Source organism: Marmota marmota, unplaced genomic scaffold, assembly GCF_001458135.2.
Source record: "Marmota marmota marmota unplaced genomic scaffold, marMar, whole genome shotgun sequence".
Classification (NCBI taxonomy): domain Eukaryota; kingdom Metazoa; phylum Chordata; class Mammalia; order Rodentia; family Sciuridae; genus Marmota; species Marmota marmota.
Window position 1 is genome coordinate 61602530 of NW_025999968.1, and position 7517 is coordinate 61610046.

General features: G+C 52.1%; 1 long non-coding RNA gene across 1 annotated transcript; it reads right to left on the reverse strand.

Annotated features, from left to right (window-relative positions):
- Positions 1-306: 306 nt before the first annotated feature.
- LOC125616981 lies at positions 307-7479 on the reverse strand. The gene is made up of 2 exons (XR_007347828.1): positions 5223-7479; positions 307-583 (listed from the first exon to the last, which is right to left on the reverse strand). It is a non-coding gene; the product is annotated as an uncharacterized LOC125616981 (long non-coding RNA).
- Between the last annotated feature and the right edge of the window lie 38 nt (positions 7480-7517).

Genomic DNA, 7517 nt, shown 5'->3' on the forward strand with positions numbered 1-7517 from the left:
TAGGAGCAGCCCTTAGCAAGTGTCACCTACAAACCAGGTCAGGATGTCAGGAAGGAGAGACTTTACTGGGAAGGACACTGCCCGCAAGGCGGAGTGGGTGGGCAGTCGGGTCTGCCTCTGAAAGGTCGGCAGGGCCTCTCCTCCCGTGCGGAGCAGTGAACAGGAGGAAGAATGGAGTGTGGGAGGCGAGAGGGTGCAGGAGTGGTGGGACAGGAGGGAAGGGCGGAGAGGCTCTCCGTGGACTCAGGCTGGGGGTGGGTGGGCACGATTCAGGGGCCCAGGGGAGGACAGAGAAATTTAACCCAGTTTGGTTGGGGAGGATTTTGTTTCTATTGATCAATGAGCAACAAAGGATGGGAAGGGGGCCAGGGCCGTCCTTTGTCCTGGGGAAGCTGCGGGCCACGCGTGGGTCTGTATACATCTTGCTGGGAAGGAGTCTCCTTGGAAGAAGCTCTTCCTGACCAGGAAGCATGAGGTCTTCTTCCACCAAGGCCCAGAGGTCAGGTGGCTTGCTGAAGGAGAGCCCAGAGGGGGCCACCAGCTCTCTGACTCTCAGAGCGTGCCTCTCTAGGGGTCCAGTATTCTGCAAGCAGAACAAATGAGCCAAGGGGGAGTGGTAATGAGTGACCCCCCGGGTGTGTGTTCCAGCCCATCGCTGATGGGGACACATGTGCCCCATAGAGACCTTGTCCCATAGGACAGGGGCTGCTGCTCAGCTACAGGCGACTGATGTTTGGGGAATGCAAGCCTAGCCTTACCCCGTCTTCTAGATATTTCAAGAGGAGCAGGATATTGGGATTTGCTAGCTTCTATTTTTCAAAAATGCCAAACAAGTCAATCAAGACATGCGTGTAAATCAGATACAGCCCTTTAGCCACCAGTTTGAGACTCCCGCCAAATCTTCCTGACCCTTTACTTTGCCAAGAGTCAACAATTAATTCATATTTTGGAAGTTCACCTGTGTTCAGACTTCGATACTGCAAAGTGATGTGCTCATTTTGTTTTGTGTGAGCTTTCTTTGGCTGCGAATAGCAGAGGCCTTCCCTGGCTCAGACGTAGGGTGGGACTTGCTCACAAGGTGACAGAGGACTCCCACGTGGGGCCCCGACGGGCGAGGCCTGGCTCTCGGCAGCTCCAGGGCCCTCAGCAGGCTCTGCACCCCTCTCCCCTTGCTTCTTCCCTGTCTTTATGGATCTCACTGACTTGTGACTTCACCCAGGAATGGCCTCTCGTGTCGCTGACCTGTGGAGCCCCAGATGGAGCTCTCAGCTCATTCCTTTAACTGTCCTTTGAGCTTCAGTTCTCCCTGCCAAATGTCGTGTTCGGGTGGTGTCTGTTGATTCATCTCATTAAGGAGGGGAATTTCCCCTCATAGGTCACTCTCTGGTCCCAGGCAAGCACAGGGACCACCTGCTCAGGTCAAATGTCCGTGCTGGTCCAGTCGACTGAGAAGGGAGGACTCCACGGGTGTAAAATGGGAGCCAAGGTCTGCTCACCTGGCACGGTTTGTGGGCTGGACAGCGGTCTTTAGGAAGGGCCGCGCGGCTACAGGCAAATACCAAACACAATTATCTCCAGATCTAATCAACTTGACGGTTTGCTTCACAAGGACCTCTGAAGGTGGAAGAGGATTCTTTAACCCTAGGATTGCAAGGTGCTGGGGTGGAGGTTTGGTTGACAGTGGGCCTGGGTCCCTCTGCTCAGAAACGTGGCTTACCTAGGGGTGTTATCAGTTAGAAATCCTGAGTCACCCCCCTTTAAGTAAAGTTCTGTGTTTGTAAATTCATTTTAGTTCAGTGTTTTTGAAAGAGGGAGTGACATTAGTGATGTTCTTGTAGAACAACAAACTGTCAGAGTCAGAATTCCAAGGAACACGGTGCTCATCCCTCATTTGTTCTGCTCTGGAGGCCGGCTCAGCTCCCCCTCCGGGGACCACACCCAGCTGTGCCGCCTCTTCCCCAGGCCCAGGGGATGCTCACTCATCCTGGCCAGTCTTCTCAGGGTCAGGAACTGCCAGGAGCTTAGTAGGAATCTGTTGCAGTCGATGCAGTCATCCATCGAACCTGCTCAAGTTACAATTCTGAGGAATCTCAAGGAAGGAAGTGGGGTAGAAACACAGAAAATGGTTTTGGGAATTTTTGCAGTCAACCATGAAGGAGCAACTGGTGTGGAACTCATGATAGTTATTATGATTATTTTTTCCTTCCTGAAAGAACTAGAAAATTGGACAAGTATAAGAAACAACTGGATTTGGACATGAGGCTGACAGGCTGTGCAGCGCTGCGATCCAAGGAGAAAGGAAACAACTAAAACAAGCTGTACAATCAGCTCAGCTTCCCCAGAGGCAGTTCTGTACTTCCAGTCGGGTGGGGGTGAGGCAGAGCACGCACATGTTCCGGAGCAGGGAGGAGGTGCCGGACCTTGGGAGGCGGAGGTGGGGCAGAGTGCCAGACAGAGCAAGATACCCAAATGAGGACAGTCAATTCCCAGCATAGGGTCCCCCATGATCTTTACTGAATATCGATCTGTGCATGTGTGGGGAAATCTCAGGAGCCGGACCAGGAACAGTGAGGTAGAAGCTGAATGATTCCCAGAACTCACACCAGACTAGGAGACGTTTGAATCCCATCTGTCCAGCAAGAGAGCTCATGGAATTCTTGAGGCAATCACCACAGAACACAAGGGATCATGCTTTAGCAGTAGGGACACATCAGTCCCAGAGTAAATGCTACTGCCGATCACCCTAGGAAAACTTAAAAACAAGCCTCGAAAGGGTCAACCTTGTTGGCAAGTAATGTACTGTCTATTGGAATAAATGTCAACACTCTTTAGAGTAAGACAGAAGGGAAAATGCTATACATTTCCCAATGTTACCTTTAAAATGCGTGGCATTCAATAAAAAATTACCATATAGGTGAAGAAGGAGAGGTGGTGGCTCAGAATCAGGAGATTGATAAAAACAGAACCAGCAATGATAGGAATGATAGGTGAATTTTAAATGGCTACTGTAAATATGGCATATCTGCTCATGACTATAAAAGAAAATCCAAACATAAGTGGGAAAGAAGATGAGGTGTTAACAATAACCAAATGAAATGTCCAGAAATGAAAAGTAATTTTACAAAATGGAAAGTTCACTGATTGATGAGTATCAGATTAAACACTGCAGAAGAGAAAATCAATACACTCAAAGATGGAGATAAAACTTGTCAAGATGGAAATAGATTAAAAAAAAAAAAAACCGAACAGAACCTCAGGGCTGTTGTCAAACACGCACATAACTGGATTTCAGGAATGAGCTTGGCGAGGGAGGCAAGAGTGGGCAAAATATTTGGAAAAATAATGGTCCTAAAGCTTCCAAATTCTATGGAAAACAAAACAAATATTGTATAGGATAGACACTAACATGAGCAGATGGAGGCACATGGTAATCAAATTGCTGGAAATCTATGAAAACGAGAAGATTTAAGAGCAGCCGGAGGGGAAGAGACCCATGACACTCAGGGAAACAGCAACAGGCTCACTGCAGACTTCTCTTCAGGGAAGTGCCCGCTGGGTGACGGTGGAACAGCAATTCTCAAACACTGAGAGAAGAACACATCCAACTGAAATTCTGTGTGTAGCAGAAACTATTTTTCAATGATGAAGCTGAAACAAAGATTTTCTTCACACACACACACACACACACACACACACACACACACCACACACCCTGAAAGAACTTTTCACCAGTGTACCTGTACTTCAATAACTATTAAAAGGACTTCAGGCTGAAAGATGGTGATCCCAGAAATTATTTTACAAAGTAGAGAAGAACACTAGAAAAATGGCAGATATCAAGGGCTTCTCTCTCTTTATAAATATCCTTACCAAGTAATGGCAGTTCTAAGCAAAAGTGATGATGGTGTGCTGTGGGTTTGTGACACACCTGTGTAGAAGTCAAGGTACGTCAGGGTGCACCAAGGACAGCAGGAGAGACGCTGGCAGGCCCTCACCTGGGGTGTGGAACGTGTAAGAGTCTGCAGTGCAGGCTGTGGTAAGTTAAAAGCAGTGTGAATCCAAGAGCAGTTGCTAGGAAAACAGAAGAAGTGTTGTTAAAAAGCCAAGAGTGAAAATAAAATTGAAACTCAATCCAAAATAAGCCAGGAATAGAGAAATAAGAGCAAAGAACACAAGAGCCCAATAGAAAACAGCCACCTGGTAGACTTTAACCCAATCAAATTGATAATTACATTAAATGTAAATGTTTTAAACACTCTGATTAAAAGTCAGCGATTGTCCGATTGTATTTAAAAAGCAAGATCCAATTAAATGTTAAGGATAGGAAACAAAATTTAAATAGAAGAGAGAAATTCAAAGTGAAGGATGAGAAATGGTCCCCATGCCAACACTCATTGTGAGAGCCACATTGGCTGTGTCCACCACGCAGGGCAGGCTGTAGGAAAGGGGTGATATTACCAGAGACGAAGGGGACTTCGCCCAATGGTGAAGAACAAGTCCATCTACCAGAAGAAAGAACAACCCTAGATGATTTTTATGCAATCCCAGGCCCAGGAGCTCAGCCCAGGGAGAAAAGCAACGTTCCAGAGACGAGCCGGAGGGAGAAAGGCTTTCTCAGTGGCCGAGGAATGGAGAAGAGAGGCAGTGCTCCAAGGCAGCCTCCGCACCAGTGTGGAGGGTCACAGATACGGGGCGGGGACAACGGGAGAGCCGCGGTGGTAAGGGAGGAATGTTCGCAGTCTGTTCTGGGGGTAGGTGGGTCTTCACCAGACGGCACCTCTCCCCCTCCCTCCCTGCTCTGCTGTGTCTGGCCATGGCAGCTGGGAGATAAACCAGGGTGGGAGAAGAGAGGGGGGGCCCACTAGGAAACCTGGGCCGAGTCAGCCCTGTGTTATAGTTTTGGGCGAAACCCTTGTCAATGACGACCCCATGGGTGACATCCCCAGCCATTCTGCCCGTGTTCTCCCCGATGGGGCTTCAACTCCTGCTCTGGCCGCCGATCTCCTGTCTATCCCCGCACGCCCCTGAGCTTGGGCTGGTCGCCCCTGGTCTAGACGGGCAGCACCTCCTCCACACCCCCGCCGCCTGCGTCTGCCTGGGCCTGCCAGTGGGCTCCTGAGCTGGACCATAGGCCAGGCCCTGGCTGAAGATGTGTGGAGCCTCCTGCTGTCCTCAGGACAGAACCCCGCCCCGGGCCAGCCTTCGTGGCTCTGCCCTCTTACCTGCCTCCCCCTTTCCTCGCCTGGCTCCCCGGCCATCTTGTCCCCAGCGCCTGTCAGCCGCTGTCCATCACTGCGCCGACACCTGGGGAACCGGCTCACAGGACAGGCTGAGGCCCACTGCAGCCTCAGCAGGGGTCACTTGCCTTGGTCATTTCTGGACTTGGGATGAGGTCCAACGTCCTGAGGGAGTGTGTGCTGGAACAGAGCGGCTCACCTGGTGGCAGGCAGGAGACACAAGCCAGGGGAGGGTCAGGGCCCCAGCACCCCGCAAGGACACACCCGGGTGACCTACTTCCTTCAGCTACCTTTCCCACACCTCCCAGTAACACCACAAGCCGGGGCCACGCCCACCAACACACGGTCAGTAGGGCACCTCCCAGGTCCTAACCACGGCAGCTCCTGGTGGAGGGGCCCTGTCGAGGGGGCCCCACGCCTCCTGGTTCTCCTGCTGCAGTCTGTGTGCTGAGCCCTGCCACAGAGCTGGCTCCTCTCTGCTGGGCTGCTCTGACTGTGCCCCATGCCCTGGCCCATGGCCAGCAAGGAGACAGAGCGTTCTTCTGTGGTCTCCGGGGCTGGGTGCAAAGGGAGTCTCAGTAGGTGCAGGAACTTAGTCTCCACCACGTCGCTGGCCCTGGCAGGGGTGGGGACAGGCCACCAGTCAGGGAGTTTCCACTCAGCCAAGGGGGAGGCAGGGAAAGAGATCAACCCAGAGCAGAGGGACACAGGGGATAGGCCTGAAGCACGGGCAGAAGAGCCGGCTCGCTGAGAAGGGAGGCTGGGTCCTCAGGGGTTATCATGAGAAGAAAATGAAAGTCGATGCTCACCCAGAGAAAGTCAAACCCAAGCAGCCTCCAGTGACTTCCAGATCAATGCAAACCCCTTCACTGCAAATACTTCTCCCAGTCAATAGGTTCCCTCCCCAGGACCCTTATTCTCAGGCCTCTCTGTGTGGGTACAGCCTGTTCCCAGGTGTTCAGAAAACACATGTGCACTTGGAAGGAGGAATGCATTATTCATCCACCATCTCCTGGTGTCCCTGCAGCAGGGAAAACAATCTCACAACAAAAAGGAAAAGAAAAAAAAGAAAGGCAGGGATACTACGCCGCAGAGTGGTGTCAGAGCACTCAGAAGCACTTAGGGGGGACACTTTCCTTGCTCAGATGGACCCGAGGCCTCACCGACACGTGGAAGACACTTCTCAGATGGGCAGGGGCTGACAGCGGCAGGAGGACGCCCACGCTGGGACGCTCACACCTCTCTGTGTCTCCCGCCCGTTGGCTGGTTGCAGGGCCCGCCGAGAGCAGGGCTGGGTGCAGAGTCTGGGGTGGCTTTAGTGAGTTGTGATAAAGAGTAACGGTTCCAAGGTGACCTTAACATCCTGGGCAAGGCCCTCCCTCCATGGCCGGGCTGGGGGTGACGATTGTCCTGGGCTCTGGAACGTGGAATTCTCAGTCCCCTGGAGAGAGATCTTCCTCCTGAGTTCAGGTTTAACAGCCATCGTCCAAGAGCACTTAGAAACCTGCGGTCTTTGAATCCTGTTTCCCTGCAGGTCTTCTGTGCACAGGAGGGCACGCTGGTGTTAGCTAGATCTGCTCAGCTCCCTTCAGAAAGGGCCTCCTTCCAAAGCCTCGCTTGGGCCAGGAGCCAGCATCCACTCTGACCAGGGTGACAGGCTGAAGTCAGATGGCACAGGAGGTGAGACCTGGAGGGTCCCACGGCCATCAGCTCTCCCATCCCTGCTTGGGAAAGAGCAGGTGGAATTGTCCCCACAGAAGGGCAAAGGCCAGAGTTCACATCAATGTGCCACCCCTGGGAGGTACTGGATCTTAAACAAAAGAAATTGAGTTTGAAAGGTGGGGTCCCAGACTGAAGGTGGGCCACAAGGTGGGGAAGAACTTTGTTGTAGGGGACAGAACCCATCATGCCTCTTGGGCTTGCCCTGAAATCCAGCCAGACTAGGCTTTTGTGTGCACTACCCAGTTCTGGGCATTGTCAATTTCACGCACACAACATCCAAGCGAACTGGAGTAGCCATCAGATGGGCAATAGATTGTGACGTGTGTGCCCCTCGGCTGTGGTTCAGGGGCTCCCCTAGGCAGTCAGCTCAGGTGCATTGTGGGGGGTGTTCAGGTGACTTGCCTAAACAACAGTGCTGAGATTGGTGATGATGATGGTGGAGATGGTGCTAGTGGTGGTCATAGTAGTGCTAGTGCTAGTGCTAGTGGTGGTGGTGGTGGTGGTGGTGGTGGTGGTGGGTGGTGGTAGAGTAGTGGATAGTGGTGATGGTGGTGGTGG